Source organism: Myodes glareolus, chromosome 12, assembly GCF_982192425.1.
Source record: "Myodes glareolus chromosome 12, mMyoGla1.1, whole genome shotgun sequence".
Lineage (NCBI taxonomy): Eukaryota > Metazoa > Chordata > Mammalia > Rodentia > Cricetidae > Myodes > Myodes glareolus.
The window spans coordinates 54254851-54281692 of NC_142037.1; positions in this window are offsets into that span (position 1 = coordinate 54254851).

Consider the following 26842-nt stretch of genomic DNA (forward strand, 5'->3'; position numbering starts at 1 on the left):
TAACTACATGATTTTCTTCAGGTTCACCTTCTTATTTAGCTTCTATAGGATGACGAATAATAGGCTCAAAGATCTTTAATTATGGCTTACCATAATATTGAAGAGGTATGGGGAGAGTGGACAGCCTTGTCATGTTGCTGATTTCAGTGGAATGGCTTTGAGTTTCTCTCCATTCAATTTGATGCTAGCTGTTGGCTTACTGTATATTGCTCTTATTATATTTAGGTATGATCCTTGTATCCCTAATCTCTCCAACACCTTTATCATAAAGGAGTGTTGATTTTTGTAAAATGCTTTTTCAGCATCCAATGAAATGATCATATAGTTTTTTTCTTTCAGTTTATTTATATGATGGATTACATTGATAGATTTGCGTATGTTGAACCAGCTCTGCATGTCTGGGATGAAGCCGACTTGATCATAATGGATAATTTTTCTAATGTGTTCTTGGATTCGGTTTGCCAGTATTTTATTGAGAATTTTTGCGTCGATGTTAATGAGTGAGAATGGCCTGTAATTCTCTTTCTTGGTTGTGTCTTTGTGTTGTTTTGGTATAATGGTAACTGTAGCATCATAAAAGGAGTTTGGCAATGACTCTTCTGTTTCTATATTGTGAAATACATTAAGGAGTGTAGGTATTAGCTCTTCCTGGAAGTTCTGGTAGAGTTCTGCATTGAAACCATATGGTCCTGGGCTTTTTTTGGTAGGGAGATTTTTGATAACAGCTTCTAATTCTTCACGAATGACAGGTCTATTTAGATTGTTCACCTGTTCTTTGTTCAACTTTGTCATATGGTACTTATCTAAAAAAATGTCCATTTCTTTTACATTTTCCAATTTTGTGGCATACATGCTTTTGTAGTAAGATCTAATGATTCTCTGAATTTCCTCTGTGTCTGTGGTTATGTCCCCCTTTTCATTTCTGATCTTATTAATTTGTATGTTCTCTCTCTGCCGTTTAATTAGTTTGGATAGGGGTTTGTCGATCTTGTTGATTTTCTCCAAGAACCAACTTTTTGTTTCATTGATTCTTTGGATTGTTTTCTGTGCTTCTATTTTGTTGATTTCAGCCCCCAGTTTGAGTATTTCCAGTCTTCTACTCCTACTGGGTGAGTCTGCTTCTTTTTTTTTTCCAGAGCTTTCAGATGTGCTGTTAAGTCTCCAATGTGTGCTTTCTCCGTTTTCTTTAATTGGGCACTTAGTGCTATGAACTTTCCTCTTAGCACTGCTTTCATTGTGTCCCATAGGTTTGAGTATTTTGTGTCTTTATTTTCATTAAATTCAAGAAAGACTTTAATTTCCTTCTTTATTTCTTCCTTGACCCAGGGAAGATTCAGTAGTTGATTGTTCAACTTCCACGCGTTTGTAGGCTTTCTGGTGTTCGAATTGTTATTGAATTCTAACTTTATTCCATGGTGATCCGGCAAGACACAGGTGGTTACTAATATTTTTTTGTATCTGTGGAAGATTACTTTGTTACTGAGTATGTGGTCAATTTTCGAGAAGGTTCCATGAGCTCCAGAGAAGAAGGTATATTCTTTCCTATTTGGGTAGAATGTTCTATAGATATCTGTTAAGTCCATTTGATTCATTACCTTTAGTAATTCTCTTATTTCTCTGTTGAGTTTCTGTCTGATTGACCTGTCCATTGGTGAGAGAGGCATGTTGAAGTGTCCTACTATTAGTATGTGTGGTTTAATGACTGCCTTGAGTTCTAAAAGTTTTTCTTTTACATAAGTGAGTGCTTTTATATTAGGGGCATAGATATTCAGGGTTGAGACCTCCTCCTGATGAATTGTTCCTGTTATGAGTATGAAATGTCCATCTCCATCTCTTCTGATTGATTTTAGTTTGTAGTCAATTTTGTTAGTTAATAGAATGGCCACACCCCCTTGTTTCTTAGGTCCATTTGCCTGGAAAACCTTTTCCCAACCTTTTACTCTGAGTAGATGTCTATCTTTGTGGTTGAGGTGTGTTTCTTGTAAACAGCAGAATGTTGAATCCTGTTTTTGTATCCATTCTCTTAGTCTGTGCCTTTTTATAGGTGAGGTGAGTCCATTAATATTAAGTGATATTAATGACTAGTGGTTGTTGATTCCGGTTATTATTTTTTTTGTGTGTGTGTGTGTAGTGAGTTTGTGTGTTTCTCTTCTTTGAGTTGTGGTTGTGAAGGGTCGCTAACTGTCTGGTTTATTGTAGGCAGTGTTGGCAATGTTGGAATCCTTGGGTTGCTATTTTCCTTCTATTACTTTCTGTAAGGTTGGATTTGTGGCTACGAAGTGTTTAAATTTATTTTTATCCTGGAATATTTTGTTTTCTCCGTTTATAGTGAACAATAGCTTGACTGGGTATAGTAGTCTGGGTTTGCATCCATGGTCTCTTAGTTTCTGCAGTACCTCTATCCAGGACCTTATGGCTTTCATGCTTTCCATAGAGAAGTCTGGTGTGAGTCTGATAGGTTTACCTTTATACGTTACTTGACCTTTTTCCATTGCAGCTCTTAATATTCTTTCTTTAATCTGTATGCTTTGTGTTTTGATTATTATATGGCAAGGGGATATATTTTTTTTTTGATCCAGTCTATTCGGTGTTCTGTATGCTTCTTGAGCCTACATAGGAATATTGTTCTTTAGGTTGGGAAAGTTTTCTTCTATAATTTTGTTGCATGTATTTTCTGGGCCTTTGATCTGCAGCTCTTCTCCTTCTTCAATCCCTATTATTCTTACATTTGGTTTTTTTATTGTGTCCGCAATTTCTTGAATGTTTTGTGATGAGAATTTGTTGGATTTGCCGTTTTCTTTGATCAGAGCATTTATTTTCTCTATGGTATCTTCAGAATCTGAGATTCGTTCTTCTATCTCTTATATTCTATTGGTTATGCTTGATTCTGTAGTCTCCGTTCGTTTACCTAGGTTTTCCATATCCAGCCGGTTCTTGGTTTTTGTTTTCTACATTGCCTCCATTTCAGTTTTCAATTCTTGAACTGTTTCCTTTACTTGTTTGATTGTTTTTTCTTTGTTTCCCAGGGTATCATTCACGGATTTACTCATTTCTTCAAACTTTTTGTTATACTTCTCATCCAATTCTTTAAGGGAGTTATTCATATCCTGTTTAAGGGACTCTATTGCTTTCATAATGGCACTTTTTTCCATTTCTTCTGGATTATGGTGTTTAAGTCCTTCTATTGTAGGGTCGTTGGGATCTGGTGTTTTCATGTTGTTTTTCAGATTGTTGGAGGAGGTCTAGCCTTGGTGTCTGCCCATCTCTTCCTTCAAATGCTCTCTATTGAATCTTCTGGTACCGGGCCAGGTTCCCTTGCTGGGCAGGGACTTCACTGACAGAAGGCCTATCTTTCCTCAGGCAGGCTATTGAAACACAGGTACTCCCTCCTTCCGGGTTGCGCCTACATCCCAATCCCAGTGTGCAAGGCAGCTGAGCTGGTGAAATTTTATGGCCCCAGGGGGAAGGGAGAAATATAAGAAGGTGTACCTGGATGGAAGCTGGGATGGCAGGTGAGAGAGCTTAGCAGGGTGGAGCCACCACTGCAGGGTGACCGGGGGTCTAGGGGGTCAGGGAAAGTCTGACCTCTTCCTCGCCAGGCTCCTGCCATGGGCCAGAAACAAATTCACCACTCCAATGGCTGTCTGCTAAAAGTCAATGGCCCTTGCTGGTCAGGAATGTCGCTGCGCTAACACAGGCTAAAAGTCTTATCTTAAGAAAAATATGCATTGTTTCTGATCTGAGGTTATGGTCAATTGTTAGTAGTGGCTGCATTCCTTTTAAAACTAGAAAGAATAAAATGCATATAATCTCTCCTTAAAGTGCTTGAAAGGTTGTATTGTTAGCAGTGAGCAATACTGATAGCCAATGACAAGATAAACAATCACTCACAAAACCTCTCTAAAAGATTAAGACTTCTTTGGATGATGATGATCCTTTTTCTGTGGTTAAATATTGCATTATTTAGCATAAAAATTTAGCAAATTCTCCATCCCACTAAGTTAAGTCTCTATTACAATTTTAGACCAGTTTTACAAAATTACATCAGGAAATCTCTGTAGGATTCCATTGACCTAAGAAGTGACAGAAACAGCCAATTCAAACTGTTCAAAGTTGTGTGAATGAAGATGATACAGAAATCTGCTTTCAATGATGATAAAGTCAAAGACTTTCCCCTGTTTCTTTTTATCCAACACAGACTAGATTGCAGAATAATATGTTAGGGTTGTCTAAAATGAACCACTTAGAGAATTTACAATTAGGATATGGCAACTGACTTTGAGTTCATGCTCTTGCATTTAAATAAAGTGAAATCTGCACATCAATTGTTTTAAAATGAGTAGCACTTGAGACTGACCATGACCTCAACATGACCTTGTCATATAGGTTCTAAAAATACTGGTAAAATGTTTTGAAATGCCATATTAAAACATAAATTATATAAATTATAAGGCATTTGGCCAAGAAAAGTTCTAACCATTGTTATAATAAAGTATCCAAAAAATATTAGTTATTGAGAATATATCGTCAGATCCAAGAGAAAAAACTGTCTAAATTTTACTAAGAAGCTTCAATTTATAAAGCAAAATGTAGAGAATATTAAAAACAACAAAAATAAGCTCAGAAACATTTAGGCAGTAAAAAGTCACAAAGTGAGTCAGTGTCTTAAAAATTAATGATATTATTATGACAAAACTAAAACCTTTAATGACAAGATCAATCTAAGCATTTCAGTATCATAAATATTGTGAACAATATTCAACTCACAATATCAACAAGTACAGAAAGTAAGCATTTATATCAATGCTCTATGGATCTCTAGATAGTAACAATCCTGTACAGTAATGATGTTAATGAAAAAAGCTAATGTTTTATTTTAAACAAAAAAATCTAAATATGGTTTTTCTACTCCTTAGGCTGCATTCTCCTTGATGAAATGCACACAACCATAATAAATGTTTCTAAGATCTTGCCTTTCCTCCCAACCAACTGTTTTGCAGTGTTATTTACAGGAGTTAAATGATTTTACTTGTTTTAGCATTCTTTATCTCCAGGTTACTTTTAGTGAGATTTTTAAACTAAATTGTATTTGTTGTTTGGGTCATACATTATCTTCTTTAACATTCCTAAAACTTTGTTTTTTATACTTTAAGTTGGGGTGAAGAGCCATTTCATGGAGTTTCCATGGCAATCTGCTCAAGTGCCCATGGATACACCATGCCTTTCTTAAGTGCCCTACCACTGTTAAAACAGGAAAACTTCAACTTCTTATTGCAGACTTTTTAAACAACACAGCCAATCATTTCAAACTATGTATTTATTGCTATTTTTATAAGGTCATAGTTGCAAACGCTTTCCTGTGGATGTCATAGATAATATTCTAAGTCCCAGATTGTGATCAGAAATTTAAATGATAAACCACAAAGATACTTCATTTATATTGGTTCATATCTTGCATAAAAATTCAACATTCTTTATTATGTGTTACCGAACAGCTATATCCAATATATATCACATTATATATCATTATACATATGTAAATATCTGCCTGTCATCTCTTTGGAAGAAAACTGCAAGTACTTATTTATCATTGTATATATTATTCATCAAAGTATGTCTCCAAATAATAGGCCCTATGCCATCATTTGGCATTCAGTGAATATTTTTTGAATTGAATCAAACTGAATGTGGGCCAGCTGTCAGTTTTTATAAGAAGACTCTTCCATCCGGAAAAAGCTCATACACACAGTCCAGAAGTCTCACATTTGTCCTCAGAAATGTTATGAAGATAAAGAAAATAATGATTTTCATGATATTTCCATAAAAATGCCGCTCTTTATCTTACCCATATGGACTTGTTCTTCAGAAAATTTCAAAACAAAGATTTAAAAAGAATTTAATCTGAGCCTGCTTTTTGTTGTCTCCATCTGATGTTTTACAAGTTTGCATTATACAGATTTGGCATTAAATCAAATCTCCATTTTCTATCACCTTATCTACAACTGTGAGCAGCAAAATGATAGTTCTTCAGAAGGAATCACAACAGGTCAAGACTTCCAAAATATTGCACTAAAACCAATTTCTGGCTGGAACAATACACTCTCCATAATAACCATTGTCTATTATTTTTTAACATAATTTTGCTTATACTACAGGATTAACATGTTACCCACAAGAGAAAACTTTAAAGTCCTGTGGCTTTATAATTCATCTTTAATCTTTGAGCGGATTAGTAATTTACTACTCTGAACTAATTAGTTGTACTGAAAGGATTGATTCCATTTAAATTTAAGTACTATAATCAAGGGATTACATTTTCTAAAGGTATTTGTGATGTCAAAACCAATAATTAATCCTATATTGCAAGAGAATTGTTCAATAACTACAGGAAAATAAGTTATAATAGTAATTTCTTTCCATGAATTTGTAAGTGAAGATACTTAAGCAATAAGTTGATCTTAACATTATACCCCTTTTCAAAAGTAAATTCTTTTACTTAGTTCTAGTAATGAAAAGGTTTTTTTTGTTCGTTTGTTCATTTGTTGTGTATTAATGTGATGGACCATGACATTCTACTCTTCTAAGAAACAAGTATAGGCACAACGACATTGAACATTCCGAATTAAGATAAATTACATTCTTTATTTTTATATATCTAATTTTCTTATTTTTGTTTGCAAGTGAATTGATATAGCCATTTAATGTAAAATTATGAAGGTAAGAACACATTTAATAAATTGGAAATGAAGTGAAATAAGAAAGTAGTACAAGAAATGTAGGATTATAAAGCAGAAAAAGCAATATATTCTGCATAATAAAATATAGATATGAAGCTGCAAACTAGTTGTTTCAACTACCCAAACAAGTTATGGAAGTAAATCAACTAGCTTTCTTTCTTTTTTTTTGCACTGTCAAGTACTGTTTAATACAATTTTACTTGTTCTTTTTCTTAATTGATTTGTATTTAGCTGTACATTTTTCTCTGCTTCCCTCCCTGTCTCCCTCCTCCTCTTAAACACTCTGCTAAGGTCCCCATGCTCCCAATTTACTAGGGAGATCTAGTCTTTTTCTACTTCCTATGTAGATTAGATTCATGTATGTCTCTCTTAGGGTGCTCATTGTTCTCTAGGTTCTCTGGGATTGTGATTTGTGGGCTGCTTTTCTTTGTTTTATGTTTAAATACCACTTATGAGTAAGTACATATGATACTTGTCTTTCTGTGTCTGGGTTACCTCACTCAAAATGTTTTCTAGCTCCATCCATTTGCCTACAAAATACAAGATGTCATTTTTTTTTTATGCTGTGTAGTACTCCATTGTGTAAATGTACCACATTTTCCTTATCCATTCTTTGGTCGTGGGGAATTTAGGTTGTTTCCAGGTTCTGGCTATGACAAACAATGCTGCTATGAACATAAGTGAACACATGTCCTTGTGGCATGTTTGAGTATCCTTTGGATATATACCCAAAAGTGGTATTACTGAGTCTTGAGGAAGGCTGTTTCCTAATTTTCTGAGAAATCGTCACACTGACATCCAAATGGGCTGTACCAGCTTGCATTCCCATCAGCAATGTTTTAACATTTAAAAACATGAATATTGAAAAAGATAAGGAAATGCATGAAAGCAAGTATATAATGGAAAGACTAAACTTACATCAAGTAAGAAATTAAATTCTTAGGTAAGCTACAAGAGGAAAACAGTAATCATTGGACCATATTCAGTTATGAATGTTGGCAGATTTACTAATACATGGTTTGGTTCAACAGAAGCTTTAACATCAGTAAAATCACACTCCAAAAGATGACTCTTGTACCAGGCATCACTATAAAGGCAAAACCTGTGGCTAGTCAGATCATAGGCACAAGGGAGCTAGTACAACTGTTACGCTGATAAATAGAAATAGAGTTAAACTAACTCCTTACCTCAGAAAAAATGCAGCTCTTATCTCTCATCTGAGAAGAAACTTTTTGCAGTACATGGAGACTACCAAAGAAATCTACAACTGGCCAATGTATAGAGAATAAGAGATTGCAGAATGTTCTAATGCAAATGGAACATATATACTTCACTCCTATACCTCAAGCTCTAGGATCACTGTAGGAGATAGGGAGAGATGAATGTAACAGCCATGTAAGTGGATGTGTACAAGGACACATTGTCTTTAAGACATACAGCTGGAAATAGGAATTCACACTGCTCACATCTCCAAAATCTGTCTAAGTTCAAGCAAGACTAGATTCTTATGTGGAAACCAGAGCTAGGCAAGATGTAGATGATGTGGGATTTCCCTATGTATGATATGAAAATGTTTTATTATCATTGGTTAATAAAAAAGATGTTTTGGCCTATGGCAGGGAAGAATATAACTAGTTGGGTAAACTAACCTGAATACAGGGAGAAAGAAGGCAGGGTCAGGCAGATGCCACATAGTCACCAAGAAGGGAGATGTGAGGTAACAAGCCATGAGCAGAGTGGAACAGTATAAAAAAAAGTTTAAATGTGTTAATTTAAGATATAAGAACTAGCTAGGAATACCCCTGAGCAATTGACCAAAGAGTATTGTAATTTATATAGTTTTGTGTGATTATTCATGTCTGGGTGCCTGGAAAACAAAAGAGCAGTCTCCATTTTCAACCTCTCACAGCTGTGGATGCACTGGTAATTGTTAATTTTGTACAAGAAACTTTTATCTCTATAAGTGTTATCTGTGTTAAACTGGACAATCTTTACTAGAAAGTCATATCTAAGAATATTTGAGCAGCATATTTTTGTCTTAGAAGACTAAAATCAGCAAATCTAATTAGGATGTAATGTAAGGTGGGTATGGTAGAGAAGATCAATCTGTGAAGGGTTGAGGTGGATAAATATGATTAAATCACATTTATAAAACTATCTCTCAATAAAATAGAATAACTCTGCAGGTTTTTGTTAATTCACTAAGAAATTTCTCCTGTTGGAATGTTGGCACATCCATTTTCATTGTGGTTCAACGCTCAATTTCTGTGAAAATGAAACAACTAAGATGCCTACCAATTGATAAATGGATAAGGAAATGTGATTCATTTACTCAGTGGAGTATCACTAAATTGTAAAGAGAAACAAAGTTATGAAAATTCCAGGTATTTGGAATAAACTGTCAAATAACTAATAATTGTCCATACAAAAGGAAAAAAAGGAACAATGGGATTCCAGATGAATGATGCTGAAATCATAAAGAACACATTTGAAAGCACATAGAGGTTTTCTTATCCAACTAAAATTTCAGTTTATTTTAATTCTTTTGCTTTTCATTAGGAAGTTGAATAGAAGAAATAAAAGGATAAAATCACCAATGCTTATGTAAAAGCTTTGAAAATATCCAAATAGAAACCCAATAACAATGAAGAAATTTAAAAAAATATAGCCACCATCTATACAGATAACAAGAAAGTGAGCAAAAATATATTAAAGACTACCATAGCATTTTTATTAAAATCATTAGAATCAGTACATAAAATACATTTAAATATATGTTATAATAATGTTGTATTATATACATGTATACATTCTATTCTGTATAGGTTTAGCATGTTTGTATTCAAGCTTCTATAATTTATTTATAGTAACAAAGCCTAAAATCTCTGTAGATTTAATTCTAGCAGTGAGTAAATCACATGTGAACACATTGCTTTCAGTGGAGCACAGCAATCTCTGAGCACATCTGTGAGCACATTGTGTCAAACTAAAGAATGTCATCTGATGATGAAAATGCTCATTAACATCAATGCAGCTTTAAAGGACTTTTTGAAAATTATGTCTTAAAATTGGTTTACTGACTTGAGTAGGACACTAAATATTAAAACAATGCACACTGAAAATTCAATTATTTATCCAGGGAATAATAGTAAAAGTTCAAAGAGGTTTTTAGGGCCTTTGAAATTTACTGGAATAGGTCAGAAGTTAGAGTTACTTTTTGTTATCTCTTCCTAAGCATATTTTGTTAAGGATAAAGAAAATAATAAGGAAATTGTTAAAGAATTCATTATATCTGTATGTTCAATGGCTAAAAATGGAAAACATATTAATGATTCAATCAAGCTAAAATTATACCTCATTGTTTCCTTAAATTTTTGAATATTCATTTCATAAAATTCCATTTCATTATATGAATAAAATGACTCACATAGGATTGATTAATAAAATTAGAAAAACAAGCCTTTATTTTTTCGAATGTATACTAATATAAAATAATAGTCTTGTATGTTGAATTGGCCACAAATTAAATTTATGAAGATATCACTGTTTCTTGTAGTGATACATAATAAATGTATTCAGCCGTTATATGGAGCTTCCAATGCTTGGCCAGGTATTTCTATACAACGTTTATTCATTTTAATATTACGTTTAAAAGTGTTAAATTCATATTTTGTATATTAAAAGGGACATTTCTCAATATGGATTATTCCTTATCCCTTTTATTTTGTCTGCTTTAAAGCACAGATTTAGTGATTTTTATCATTAAAATATTTTCAAAAAATTTTCGTAGCCGTTACTTGTTCATCCTGACGTTTTCAGTAAAAGTTCTCCTTTCTCCTGACCATCATCTTCCATGAAATAATTTGAAGTCACTTATTAGAATATTTTTATTCAATATAAAAATTCTAGCTTATCTGTAATTTCTTACTTAAAGTGATTTCTCTTAACTGAGTAATATCCCACAAAGCTTTAGAGATTCAGTAAAGAATGCTAAACTCTTTGTAGAATTTATGTTAGATTTCTTATTTATATACCTACAATTCACTAGAAGAAGCATTTTTATGGTAACTAGTTAGATTACGTATTCAATTATTTTTAATAAGGTCAAATTTAATTGTTACATCAAACACTAAATTACTTCAAGTTTAGTTTTTTTGTATAACTGAAAACTTCCCATAATTTCTTAGAAATAATTGATAATTATCTATCTGATAACTATTTAACTCCCCAACTTTGAGAAAGTGTAAGAAGTTAACTGTGTATAATGAAGATAGTTTTCATGTGTATGATGGTTTGCTATTGTAGAGGAGGTATGATTATTTTTGAGCTCAGAAGAGATGTTTGCATGAATATATCTAGTTAACATCAAGGAAAATATAGTAATTGTTTACAAATACATGAAGTGATAAATAAATGATCTTTCCTTAAAAAGAAACAACAGGCTTTATTGTTTATTTACATATAAACTTTTATTAAATTGATTTTCTCTTTAAGCTAAAAATTGCGATGCTTACTACACATTGTGAAGCATAATGCTTATTCAGTAAGAATAAGAAACTTTACTTATAATTTATTCATGCCATATTAATTTGGGCACAAATTTAGCCTTAGTCATATTGATTCATATAAAACAGTCAATAGATATCTGATTAGGGATACCAGAAAAACTAGTAAAGAAATGTTTCTACAAAATATGTAACTACTGGGACTCATAAAGCATATAGACATGTTTTGTACATTTATTTTCTTTTAACTGATAAAAGTGTAAGTATGAGTATGCATTATATTGAAGAATCACAACATTATAATAATTTAAACTCATAGCTAAATATAATGAAATCATATTTTTTAATTCCAGATGACAGTTTCATTTTCAATGTAAACAACTTCGTGAATGCAAGTGAGTTTTCTAACAATATAGGTTTCTTCAGCATTTTTAAATTAAACTACCAGTTGTAAATTAAATATGTTTCACATATAATGCTAGCCAGCATTGCCATCAATTAAAATTAAAGTGGATTTTAAAATTATATATAAATTATGGGTGTGTAGATTAATGTTACTATGGATATGTATCTGCATAACCTGAATACAGGTGTATGTGAATGTACATGTGTGTGGAGGATGAGGAAACTGGGGTTTGTCATTCACATTGCATTGTGAGTTTGTCACACCACCTCCTACAGAGTCTCCGTGTTCTCTCACTTAAGATGTTGCACAAGTTTCAAGGAAGACGGCCTGCAGAGAAGGTGTGTGTGTGTGTGTGTGTGTGTGTGTGTGTGTGTGTGTGTGTGTCAATGTGCGTGCACGCTGTGTTTCCTGCATTGAGCCCTTGCACTTTTGGCATTACCTGCTCATGTTCTAAGGAATACAGTCTGGTTTCTTCTGGAAGGGAAGATAGTAGGTTTAAGTTTCCAGAGTCTACTGATGATCCCATTGCTACGTACAAGAGTATGTGATGCTAATGGAGGAAGATGGGTTAACATTCAAGAGAAAAAGATTTCCAAGTTTGATCTATTGTTTAGTAAATGAAGAACAAAAGGCAAATTTAATTAAACAATTAAAACAGATTCAGCAAAAATGGGATAATGATAGAAGAAAGATAAATACCTGTAACTTCTTGAGAGTGGTTTTGGGGAAGGTTTGAAAAAGAGTTAGAAATATGGAGAAGGAGAAGAAAAGAAGTTCTTCTGCATAGATGGCAGAAATATAAGAAGACTGTAGACTGTGTGACTGTTAACCACAATCATGTGCCCTTAGCTTAAAATGCCGTGAACTCGTAGTTGAGATAAAGATTCATATCGAAACTAATGCCAATCTTTGTCTACCAATACCAACTGCAGACTCACACAGGAGGCATCTGTCTGATGAAAACCTATTCTCATGTATCTGACATAATGATTCTAAGAGTAACCTGTACCATGTGAAAACACAATACATGCTGTTAAACAATCTTTTCTGTATGAAGAATGAGTTTCATGCCTAGTAAAGATGCATTTGGATGCAATTCCTTTGAGTCTTGTCTCTGTCTGTCATTCACCAACTTCTTACCCACCTAATCCTGAGACTCTGTCCTGTCAGTCCCAGTGCCCTAGCTGAGTTTGTCTGTCACATGACTTATGGTGTTTTATTTACCCGGAGCTTAAAATTCATGATAGACTAGATGGCCAGTAAGATCCAAATAGCTCCCTATCACTGTTTCAGTGTTTATGAGATTAAAAGCATACATCATCATGCTTGGTTGTTTGGTTTGGTTTTCCATGATGATTTGGTGGATTGGTTGATTTTATCGCTAAACTTCTTAAAATATTATTTTACATGTATGTTTATTGCGTATTTGTTTTAGAGATATGCTTTTTAATTTTATTTTGTATGTAAGAGTGTTTATAAATGAATAGCATGTGCATGTCTTCTGTCAGTTCAGGCAAAAAGAAGGTGCAACATTTATTGCATCTGAAGTCTTAGAGGTGTGAACAGCCATGCACATGTTGGGGGATAAGTTATGGGGGACTGAATCTTGGTTCTGTGAAATAACTGTAAATTCTCTTAGCCAATAATTAATTTCTCTAACTCTCTAGCTGTTCAAAATATGAGTAGTGTGTAGTAAAAGTCAATTCTCCATACTTGATTTTGTTTCAATTTTATTTACCTTTATAAATATACATATAATCAAGCTCATATTAGTAATTAAATGTTAAGTAATATTACAAATGAATAGTCTGAACAAATAAATTCTATCTATGTTTGCTTTAGGAATCTTCTGGGCATATCTCTGTAATGTTGGACAAAATATTAAAGATAACATTAATATTAAAGAAACTTTATCAGTATCATAAATGGCTGTGCATGTTGGAGACACTCATATTGCACAGACCCTTTAGGGTTAAGTATTAAAAAACTGTAATATTTGGAGACAATGAAAAAGACATTGTTTAGTTTTGTTTTGGACACATTCTATATAGCCTCCTGTGTCGAACTCCAAAAGTTGGAAATGAAAGCATATCAAGTTAAGGTAGAACTCAGCTCTACTCTTTGTAGGAAGGCTAGATGAGGCAACCCAGTATGGGTAATAGGTTCCCAAAAGGCAGATCAAGCACTAGAGATAGACCCAGAAAACACATATAAGGATCCCGCAAATATAACATTCTGCATAACTGTCACACACATGTAGAGGGCCTAGGTCCCAGGTAGAGTCCCTGGATGTCAGTATAGAGTCTGTGAGCTCCTATGAGCCCATGTTAGTTGTTTCTGTGGGCTATCTTGTGATGACCTCAACACATCTAACTCTTACAATCCTTCCTCATTTCTTTAAAGCATTCCTAGAGCTCATCCCGGTGGTTGTCTATGGATTTCTGTTTTTTTCCATCATTGCTAGATGAAGGTCTGCATGGATTTCCCTGGGAAGGGGTAATTGGAGAGATCTCCTGGCTAAACAGGGAGGGGGGCAGTGACCTGATGGATCAGGTTGGGTAGGTTGGGGCCACAACAGAGTGTGAGAGTAATGGAAGAGATTTCTTGATGGGGTAGGCATTTTGGGGTTAAGGAGAAACCCAGTGTCAGTAAACACCCAGGTATCCACAAAGATGACCTTAACAAAGATTCCTAGCAAGTGTGGAAAGAGTGCCAGAACAGGCCATCTCCAACAATCAGGTTGATTACTACCCTGCCATCAGATAACCTTCATCTACTAATTGATGGAAATTAGTGAATATCTTATTGTACTTAAGTACTAGGCAATGTGTTAAAATCATGCATGCTTCTAGAAACCAAAACAATTTTCTAGTGTTATTGACGTCATGAACCTTTGAAAAAAATGAGTACTGTCAGCCCTCAAAACCGGCATAATTCCTAACTACATTCTAAATCTTATCCTAAAATACAGATATTTGAAGTTATCACTTCTAATCAAAGAAGTTTCTTTTCCCAATTGGAAACCACCACAGAAAAATACAACTGGACACAGGGAAGATATCAACAGTTGTAGGAATCTCAGATGTAGTCAATACACCTATGCACTACATATCCTGCACCGATGTCTTATGAAACACCATTGAAATGTGGCAGAAAGAGATTATAAGATGCCAAATCAGAAGAAGCCCTTGAAATGACTGCATGAAGGAACACAGAACAATGGCAAAATCAAGAGATATGTAAAATAGAAAACAATCTGTTATGTTTAACCAAAATGTAAAATGATAATCTTTTGATTTTTAAATACACTTTTTACTCTTTTGCATTTTATCACTTAAAAGCAAATATTAATAGGCTGTTGAATAATCCTTTGTACAATGTAAAAATGTATTGCACTCATTATTTCTGAAAGTTTGATTGACCAATAGCTGGTTAGGAAGAGATTAGATGGACGAGCCAGATTAGGAGGATATTGGGAAGGAGAAGGGAATCACAAGAGACAGAGAGAGAAGCAAGATAAAATATCATGTTAAAAGAAGGTACTGCCACGTGGCAGATGGTAGATAAAAAATATGGGTTAAGTTAAAATATCAGAGTTAGCTAATAATAAGTCTGAGCTATGGACAAGCATATAAAATTAATATTAACTCTCCATGTAGGTTACTAGAGACATGTCAGGTAAGAAAGAAAAGTCCACCTACATTAATTAATAATTTTCATATTTGTAGTCAAACTATTATAAATTGTTAATTAGTATTATACTTTTTAATTAGTATGGTGTCTAGAATTTTACATTTTAGCCAGGTGCCTTGCCTAGTTTATCTGCTTCAGAGTAAGGGAGTTCCTCAATTTTACTTCCCCCTTAGAAAAGTTATTCTGAATACTCTGTAAATCGTACCTGATATTTTTATGGGATTTTTACTTTTTTTATGGGATTTTTAAAATAAGAGTCTGCATACTTTAGTTGTCTTAGAGCATTTAGTGTATCATTTCCTATAAGGTTTCTCAATCCCACATATTAGATTTCCATTTGTAACTAGTTGCTATTTTGTGGTTATTTTGTGAAAGTATAAATATTTAATCTATCATAACGTGTTGCCGATCTGATCAACGTCGTTGTGTGTGCTCTTGCACACTGATGGCCCTAGGTACCATCGTGCATTTGAACGTCAGACAAAAGCCTTCAGGAAACAGTTCTCACATAACAAAAGGTGCTTCTCTAGGATCAAACTTGTCATTAGGTGATGGAGGAGGGTTATCTGTCTACTGTGTTATTTTCATTGGTCAATAAAGAGACTGCCTTGGTCCCTTGAAAGGACAGAAAATTAGGTAGGCGGAGTAAACAGAACAGAATACTGGGAAGAGGGCTATGAGGCAGACACCATGGAGCCAGCCACCAGGTCAGACATGCTGAATCTTTTCCAGTAAGCCACCACCTCGTGGTGCTACACAGATTATTAGAAATGGGTTAATATCAAGATATGAGAGTTAATGGGCCAGGCAGTGCTTAAATGATTACAATTTGTGTGTTGTTATTTCTGGAACTAAGCTAGATGTGCGGGAGCCAGGTGAGGCGAAAAGCAGGCCTTCCTGCAACTCCGAGCCCTCACTACAATTAGGTATTTCAGTGAGTGATTTTAGTCATAGAGCCACGATACTTTCTCCCTACCCCTGTGTGTTTTTCATGAACCCCTATTCATTCTCTAGCAGTACAAGCTTTTAATATTCAACAAAATCTATTTTGAACATAACAATAAGAGAAAAATCTCTTATAATTTTGCTTCATTTTACCTGGCAATGGTATTTAGAAAGAATTACTCAATTCCAACCAACACTTTCATTCTCTGGGACCTGTTTTTCACAACAACTATCAGTAAGAAATTTCATCCCACATCAAACAGTTACAGGGATAGTGATAAGATTTGTAACAATTTCTTTCTGTCTTGGGTTATTCCTTCATTCCAGAAAACATGTGCTGTAGTCAAACTTTTGCATGTATTAATATAACCTGTTACATTTTTAAATGGATTTATATTCTATCAGTGTGTTTACAATTAATTTGTGACAGAATACATCATATTGAAAAATCTTTAATCAACTTTTCTAATCTCTTGCTTATTGTAACTTCAATATTCTCTAGCATTTTGGATAATATTTAATCATGAAATAAAATATCTAAATATGAAGCAGACAAGAAAAAAGACTCAGTAGAGAAAAAATTTCAGGCATGTTTCAGTCTCAGTATCTCTTTAATTTTTCCTCTGTTGTCTTGTTTCCACAAGTACATGCACTCCAATCCAGCCTCAGCCTCTTTTGTTTTCAATAAGATCTCCTCTAGTCATCTGATTCATAAGGGAAGTGCACCAGAATGTTGTCTATCTCAGCCACATATGTTTACTTTTCTATGCTTTTGTGTCCATATATTTTTATCATCTTGCACTTCAAGTAAGTGCCTTGAAAAAAAGGCTTTTATGTGCCTCTTCATTTACCTATTTAATTTATAAATTATAAAGATTGCTATCAAAATATGAAATGATTAGAAAAGATTGTGGTAAATAAATGGCTAAGAATTATTTTCTAAAACAATCAATGATACTAATTTTATGTATGAATGTCTCCTTGTTTTGAAATACATGCATGTGCTTTAAAAGTCTTTAGCTCATTTAGTCTTGTGGGAATTTATGAATATCCTTATATATTTATTTTGCCCTTCGATACTGTCTCATAGATTTCATAAAACAAATGAACAAGGCTATAACTGAAAAGCACTTTTGCTAGAATGCGACAGTAACAGATGAAATGACTACACTGTGCTGAACTCTCCTCTGAGAAAAATATGTTTCCTGTGCTATTTGACAGGTCTGACCTTTGACAGTCAGTAACTTACTGATTCAAATAAATGATCATTACGGTTGACTTGTTAAAATGTTTGAGACTCTGTGTTACACACTTTGCTACATATTTTCAAAACCTTAGGGAAAACAAAGTTGTTGAAGCCTCGAATTTTATTTTTAACCGAATACCCTTCAAATTCTTGGCTACTTTTACAGGCTTCCCTGAATTTAGTTCTCCTGATTAACTCTGACTTATTTTACATATCAATCCACAGCCCTTTCACACAGAAGAAATAAAAATATGAATCTCTTAAAGGCCAAGAAATGGCATTATAAAAATGCCTTGGGAGTCATAAAGATAACTTGTGGTGCAATGCTGGAAATTGGAGAGGCTTTTGAAGGAATAAGATACACAGTGCTCATTCACTGACAGGATTTGGTAAGCACAGACAGAATGTGAATGTATTAGATGCAAACTCTCTTTCCCACTATGTCTAAGTTTACCCCAATCATTGAAGTCAATATGGAGCTGAAGAACCTGAGAGATTATTTTTTATTTTACTCATTCTGAATCCTGATGGCTTATTACATAGATATTCTTTACAATTTGCATATCCAAAGATGGAACATCTGTCACCTTTATGTTGTAGAAAAATATTGAATACCAGAAATTATACATAACGAACTTAATTGGAATGATAATAATAATTTAATATTAAAATTAATATTGAATAAGTATTTATGCCTGAAAATCTGCTAAAATCCAATTTAAAGTTTTTATTCACCCATAAAATATTAAAATAATTACTTAAAATTATTTTAAAATAGAAACATGAACATATTTGTAATATTAAGTGTTAATGGTTTTTTGAAACATAAGAAATAAAACAAATTTTGTCAAATGATCCTGTCTATTTCAACTTTCCAGTTGGATCTATATATGTTTACCTAGGGTTCAACTTATTACTTAGCTTCTTTAGGACCATGAAATGTAGGCTCAATATTCTTTGTTTATAGTTAGTGTCCACTTATGTGTGACTATGTACAATATTCATCTTTTTGGGTCTCGGTTACCTCACTCAGGATAGTGTTTCCTACTTCCATCCATTTGCAGGCAAAATTCAAGATGTCATTGTTTTATACAGCTGAGTAGTACTCTAAAGTGCAAATGTGTCACATTTTATTTATCCATTCTTCAGTTGAGGGCATCTAGGTTTTTTCCAGGTTCTGAATATTACAAATAATGCTGCTATGAAAATAGATGAACAAATGCCTTTGTAGTATTATTGAGCACCTTTTGGGTATATACCCAAGAGTGATGTTGCTCAATCCTGAGGTAGGTTGCCTCCCAATTTCTGAGAAACTGCCACACTGATTTCCAAAGTGTGGAGGGCCGCAACCACATTCTCCATTACAAGATGGCGCTGGCATCCGGCCTCACCGCCTGGTGAACAAGATAATGCGCATGTGCTTGGTAACTTTCCACTGCTACGTCCCTGCCTACTCCTGAGGTGTCATCTGGGTGGATGGGCAGCAGACCAATCCAAGAGTGACATGTCCGAAGCGAGGACTGTTTCCTATATAAGGGATGGCTTCCCCTCATTCTGGGTCTCCGCTTTGTAAGCTTATGCTCTCTTTCTCAAGATGCATTAAAGCTTTTCTACAGAAGGATCCTAACTGTGCCGCGTCTTTCTTGCTGGCAAGACGGTAGCGCGGGACACCAAAGTGGTTGTACAAGTTTGCATTCCCACCAACAATGCATGAGTTTTCCCCTTACTCCACATCCTCTCCAGCATAGGCTATCATTGGTGTTTTTGATCTTAGCCATTCTGACAGGCAGAAAATGATATCTCAGAGTTGTGAGATTTGCATTTCTCTGATGGCTATGTATGTTGAACATTTCAGGAAGGTTTTTTTTGGCCATTTGAGATTCTTCTGTTGAGAATTGTCTGTTTAGTTCTGTAATCCATTTTTTAATTGGGTTATTTAGAATTTTATTGTATAATTTCTTGAGTTCTTTATATATTTCAGAGATCAGTCCTTTGTTTGATGTGGGGTTAGTGAAGATCTTCTCCTATTCAGTAGGCTGCCTTTTTGTCTTATTGACTCTGTCCTTTGCTTTACAGAAGCTTCTCAGTTGCAGGAGGTTCCATTTATTTATTGTTGTTCTCAGTGTTTGTGTTACTGAGGTTATATTTAGAAAGTGGTCTCCTGTGCCCATGTCCTGAAGACTAATTCCCTCTTTCTCTTATATCAGGTTCAGTGTGTTCAGATTAATATTGAGGTCATTAATCCATTTGGACTTGAGTTTTGTACATGGGGATAGATAAGGATCTATTATTATTCTTCTACATGTGAATATCCAGTTATGCCAGCACCATTTGTTGAAAATGCTTTCTTTTTTTCCATTGTAAAATTTTAGCTTCCTTGTCAAAAATCAGGTGTTCATAGGTATGTGGATTAATATTTAGGTCTTAGATTTTATTCCATTGGTCGTCTTCCCTGTTTTTATGCCAGTACCAAAGTTTTCTTTACTGTAGCTCTGATTCCTCCAGAAGTTTCTTTTTTGTACAGGATTGTTTTGGTTAGCCTGTTTTTTGTTTTTTTTTTTTTTTCATATGAAGTTGATTATTGCTTTTTCAAGGCCTGTGAGGAATTATGTTGGTATATTGGCTGGGGATTGCATTGAATCTATAGATTGTTTTTGGTAGGATTGCCATTTTTACTAAGTTGATCCTACCTATCCAAGAGCATGGGAGATATTTCCATTTTCTGGTATCTTCTTCTATTTCTTTCTTCAAAGACTTAAATTTCTTGTTGAATAGGTCTTTCACCTCTTTGGTTAGTTTTATCCCAAGGTATTTTATGTTTTTTGTGGCTATTGTAAAAGGTGAAGTTTCTCTGATTTACCTCTCAGCTCTTTTATCATGTGTATATATGAAGACTACTGATTTCTTTTGAGTTGATCTTATATCCTGCCACATCACAGAAGGTATTTTAGATTACATAGATAAATCAATACGTGTTTACTTCCAAAATATTATGATTTTTCCCATTTTTAAAAAAATAACTTTATTCATGAACATACTACAGACATAGTTAAAATAAACAAAAATATTTAATATTAAAATAATTTTTTGTACAGTTAAAATGCCATATATATAATCTATTTAAATTTTAGTTCTAGGAGTGGAACCCTTACATCATATGTGCTGGGTAAGCTCTCTTCCAATTTAGCTACATCATTGGTCCTACATGGTCTTTTACTAGTATTTACTTATTATAAATGACCACTTGCTAGTTACAGTAATTTAGGTTTCCAAGAATCTGTCTAAAACTTATGGAATGATTTCATTTTGACATTTATCTGCATGATGTAAGACATATTGGCCATCTATACCCAAACCAAGTAGCACATAGTAACAAAAACAAAGTTGTCAAAAGTAATTTTTCTTCTATTTCAGCTTCTTAGTAAATACATTCCAACCCCTTCACCCCTTAGGAGCAATTTTGAGAATGGCGTCATTCTAATTCATACTTATGAATTTAAAATGGCTATTTAGTCTTGTGGTAACTATTAATCAAGGACACGATTTTTATATGCCAGGAATGTCAAAGCAGGGTTTCTAATATTACTAAAGTCATGTTCAGACAGCAGCTGGGAGACAAGCAATAATTGAACATATTTAAAAATCCACTCCATGTACTGAACAGATTTCAATGTCTGCTGTGTTTAAGGTCCACTGGGTTGTGAAATGGCTGTTTCGTTCTCACAGATGTTAATATCTTCAGGCTCTTCAATAGCTCAGCATCTTCTCATTTACATATCTGCAGTAAGTTTGGTGTTCATACTGCTATATGTTGCTAGTTTCTGTTATAATAGAGCATGATAAAGTCTAGCTATGAATGAGTGTAATTACATCTCATTAAGGCTTAAGAAGAAAAATAACAAGGAACATAGCAATAGGTATTCAGTCACCAGTGCTTCATTAACTCTTCTGCTGTTTAAATACCTGCAGCTGATGAATACAAATTACTTTTGGAAATGTAGATTAGAAAGTTTTCCATTTTATCTGTTTTCTGTGTATAAAAGTTATTAAATGGATGAATTGGACTATTGATATTATGAGAATTTAATTTTACTTTCAAAGAAATAAGACTGCATTTCTTTTTGGTAGACTGCATTTCACATGTTTCTGGGATGCAATTCTGAAACTGTCTAAAGTCACTTGATTGATTAAGAGGGAAATACTAGGTTTATAGATAAAAGAGAGACATAGCAGAGTTTCCTCTACTTCATTCACTGCTTAACAGTCTTATTTTACAATGGAACTGTTGTTTCCCATGTATAGTCATCTCTCTGGGACAATGGCTCTCATTCAAACAACTAAGTACAAGGGCCAAGACACACTGCTTCATTGCTTCATTGAATAAACAATGAATGAATAAACATTTATTGCTCCATTGCTTAGCTTCATAGAGAGTACTAAAAACTATTAATGTTGACTTTGACTTCACAGAAATATGTTAAGTGAACTTTATAGCCCATTTGATACATTAATTGATTTTCATTGACTTGAGAGTATTTCCCAATTTAATTTTTTTAATATTGACTTAATGAGTAATTCTTTAAAAATGATTTCATATATTTTTGTTTTAATATTAACTACTGTTGGTTCATTCTTCCATATTCATATAGGCCTCAGAGGGAATAGCTCTTTATTAGGTGTTCATGAGTACATAAAGACAACAACTTGTCCTTAAATTAAGTATAAAGAAAATTGCTAAATAAGCTGATCAATTAGGTTGCCAGTTGACAAGCCAAAGTGGACAGGGAATATCGTAAGTTCTCAACTTTGCATAAAACTATAGGCAACCATGGCACACTAAGAGAGGGAAGCATATTATTTTTCATGGAAGAACACACACAAATTGGTTACCAAATGGTCAGTCCACAAAACATACATACATGTAACATTATACAGATTGAATAGGTTATATTTAGGAATGTATCTGTATTTAGAAACACAAACTTGCACAAATACATACATAAATACACACACATTTGTGTGGGCATTAATTAGTGAAAAAGAGAGCATGAATTGGCCAGAGATCAAAGAGAGGAATGCCAGTTTAAAAAAATGAAGAAATGATGTAATTATAGCATAATTTTGAAAAGAAAAAATAAAAATTATCAAAAAAATTTTCTCTCATATTTCATCATTCAATTTATCCAAGTATAATTTTAAATACAAATAATAAAATATTTCCATATATTTAAAATGTGTATCCTTAATCTATAGAATATACAAATAAAGTTAAGTAAATATTTTAATATGTACATATACATACATGCCAGATAGATAACATACTTATACAAAATTAATATTTTTAATGAAATTATATTCTTCTTTCATCTAATACATCCCTAAAATAGTTTCCCCTTCATCTACTCCTCCCAGCTCCTCATCTCCCTTCATTACCTCGTCTGTAAAAGACAAGGCTCTAAGAGAAGACAGCAAAACAGGAGAAAACAGGAGAAAATAATACAAGATGAAAAGGCTTGACTAGACACACCAATAGGTGAAAGAGGAACTCAAGGGCAGACAAAAGAGGCAGACAAACACCTGCTTGCACTTTTAGCAGTCTCGCACAAACATCAAGCTTACAATGAAAATATTGCAGCGGACCTGGTGCAGATCCAGGCTGGTTGCCTGCTTCTTGTTGCAATCTCTGTGAGCTTATGTGAGTCGTTCTTAGATGATTTGGTGGACTATGTTCTCCTGGTGATCTCTGTCCCTTCTGATTCATATAGTCTTTCCTCTGTGTCTCACATAGTGCTGCCTGCTTGGAGACCTACAATTTAGATTCTCTTAGCACAAAATCTGACTGTGGAGTTCTGCATCTTCTCCCATCTGTTGTCAGAGGAACCTTATCTGACGATAGCTGGACAAGACACCCACCCATAAGTAATGTATTATGAGGGATAATTTTATTTTTGTTTTATTTTGTTTTCCTATTTGATCAGGTGTGTTTGGCTCGATCCTAGGTCTTTGGGATATCTAGTCTTTGGTTTCTCACCACCCAAGTAGTGCCATGCTGTTGTGCCCAAGTTGACACCCCAAGAGAGACCACCGGAATCCAGTCAAGTCCAGAATGTAAAAGCAAAAATTATTTCTGCATGTATAATTCAAACTAGTTAGCTGGGAGCTCAAAGTTGGAAGAGCTCCTGTTTCTCATTTGGTGTTGACATATATAGGCAAAAACCACAAGCCAGGTTTACTCTGGGTCAAGGGGGCTGGTTTTGTTAGACACAGGGTGTAGACTACTTCCGTATACCCTCTTTTCCCTTTAACCAGCTGCTTCTGCTTCTGTTCATGTCCCCCTGCCATCCCCCCGAGCAGTTACTCCTGCTTATGTCTGACCGCAAAGTTGGGTGTCCATAGGTGGCTAGCTGCTAGGAACATTTTGTGGTTTAAACTTTTGCAGAGGTTCCTGTTTTCAAGTAGTTCGTGATGTTACAAAGTTTCTTGAACCCAAGGCCTTAACCAGCTCCTGATCAAGTAATGTTTATTAAAGACTTCCATGTTATTACAATGCGTGGACTCGATCTTGTGGAGTGGGTCTCAAGTTAAATCAGACGTTGATTGACCTCCAACAACTTCTGCTCCACAATTGCCCCAGAATATCTTACAGCCAGGATAGATTGTAGGTTCAGGAGTTTATGCCTCGGTTGGTGACCAGGTTTCTCTTTCTGTAGCCTGCAGAACATGCACTTGTGCCAAAGAAGCTTAAATTCGGGATAAAAGACCTAAGCCTGGCCAGAAACCCCCTCGAGTTCCCCACATTCAAGGATCTGTGTGGATTTTATCTTCAGCGATGGGCCTGGCATGCCAGTTTTTAGTACGTGAACTTCTGTTTTTCCATCAACCTAGGTTGTTTAGGGATTCGCATGGGATCACCTCTGCCAACAATTCAACCAAATGTGCATCAGTTCCACGATTGTAAGTCTTGCCTGACTACAACTGTTAGCAAATTTAGATTGTTTCCTCACTTTCTAGACTTCTTCTCTAGGGTCATCCTGGCAGATTCCAGGAAGAATCTACACTTTGTTTCCACACTGCCCCGTCCCAATTCCTGCTGTCTCTCCATGTATACTACTTCTTTATTCCTTGCCCTCCATCTGATTTCTCTCTTTCCTGTCAACACTCCAAGAACTGACCACCCACAGAAATTTTCTTTTACCCTTTCCAGGGTGGCCCAGGCTTCACCATGTAACACTTTCCTTTATCTAACTTCTGTGGGTCTGTAGCATAGGTATATACAAAATCATTTTTTAAAGTGTAATTTAGATTTAGTAACAAGTGTTTTTGATAATGATATGGGGCTAACATAAAAAGTTTATGAAAAGAAGAAATTGTCTAAATTTTTGTAAGATCTTTCTCAGATTTTCTAGTTTTTATTTAAGTTTTTACAATATTAATAAAAACAAAGAAAAATATAGAATACAATTATAAATATATTTATTTACCACATATATATATATTTATATAGCTCACAGAAAGTAAGCATGAAGTACATCAAAGTGAAGGGACAAATGTTAAAAATTAAACAGTTAAGGGCAAAAAAGTGATGAAAACCAGTTTGAGAATATGGTTTCTTAGTAAGAGGCTCTCCACATAATCCAAGACCGGACTGTATACCAGCACTTTCTGAATAAGTCCTCTTTGCAATAAAGATTTCGCAATAAGACCTCTCATTTTGGTGTAGTTAAATCCTGTTTTATTCACAATTATAACTCCATCAGATTGAAGACATACACAGTTTGTTCACACTTGTGGATATCTGATTCTTGACAAAGATGCTAAAAATACAGACTGCAGAAAAAAATTCCAAAATAAATGGTGCTGGTCAAACTTGATGAATAAGTATAGGAGAATGAAAACATATCCATATTTATCACCCTGCACCAAACTTGACAGTAAACTGATCTAGGACCTCAATCGAAGTTCAGATATCCTTGAGCTAAAAAAAAAAGAACTTGGGAAGTCAACATGAACTCATTGACACAGGAAAAGGTTGTCAACAGGACAATGATAGGTCAGGTACTAAGACTGACCATTAACAAATAGGACCTCACGAAGATTTAAAAGTCTTGTAAAGTTTGGGTCAAGGTTCTGGATTCACAGTAAGAAAATATCTTTATCAGTTATACAAATGTTAGAGGTTTAGTATATGGAAGATGTAAAGAAATAAACTTAAAAAAGAACAAGAACACAAATAACAATATTTTTTTTTTTAAAAAAGGGGGTAGGAACTAAAGAGTCAATTGACAAATAATGGAAGACAAATAAATGATGGAGGAACACATAAAGAAACATTTAACTCCTTAGTCACTAGAAAAATGTAATTAAAATTTCTTTATCATTTCAACTTACACTGTTCAGAATGTCCATGATCAATAAAACAAATGACAGTTAATGATGTGATTATTGCAGTGGAAGAACAAGAGGATACGGGAAAAGTAAAAAAAGTTTTCAATGTTTGTTGCGGTAAAATCCAGCTGTATCCCTCTTGGCTGATACTCAAATGATCTAATTTCACTACAAATTATTCTTACAACAAATAAAGCAAGGAAAACTGCTAAGTCTTAAGAAACAATATTTGTCTATCTTCTTTACTGGTTACTATCTCCATTGTAAACAAGCAAACAAACAAACAAACAACAAAAAAAAGCCAGTCCTTTTTCAGAGCTAATTATAAATCTCAGTGTCTCTATACAGTACTATAAAGGTTTTATAATTCACTAGAAATATTAAGCAATATCAGAAATTTTATGATAACCGGGATACAATTTTATTGTACAGAAAAAATCAAAAGCAGTCCAAGGTATAGATAAATAAGAAGGCTTAAAGATCTTTAAAGAAGAAAATTTTATATCTACAAGGATTTCTTTGCTAGATGCCTATGAGGCAATGTGAAGGAATTAATCCCCACCCAAAGAGTTATATGGGATTATAGCTGGAGATTTAGCATTAAGACCTTTTGAAGTAGATATTGGTGATTCAGTGTTTACATGTTTACATTCATTACTTATTCTTAAAGTATATAAAAAAAGAAGAAGCGCATGAACAAACAAACTATGATAAATATATAATAAAGTATACAAACCTAATACTGCAAAGGCTGGGACAGTAAAGGTCACTTTATTTTGAAGCTATCAAGGGCTAATTATCAAAAAAACATGTAAAATCCTATAATGCTGCTGATGGTGATGATGATGTTGATATTTGAATAGTTTTAATTTTTCTGAGTCATGAGTAAAATTTGGGGGAGTAGAATTTAATTTGTTTCATTAGT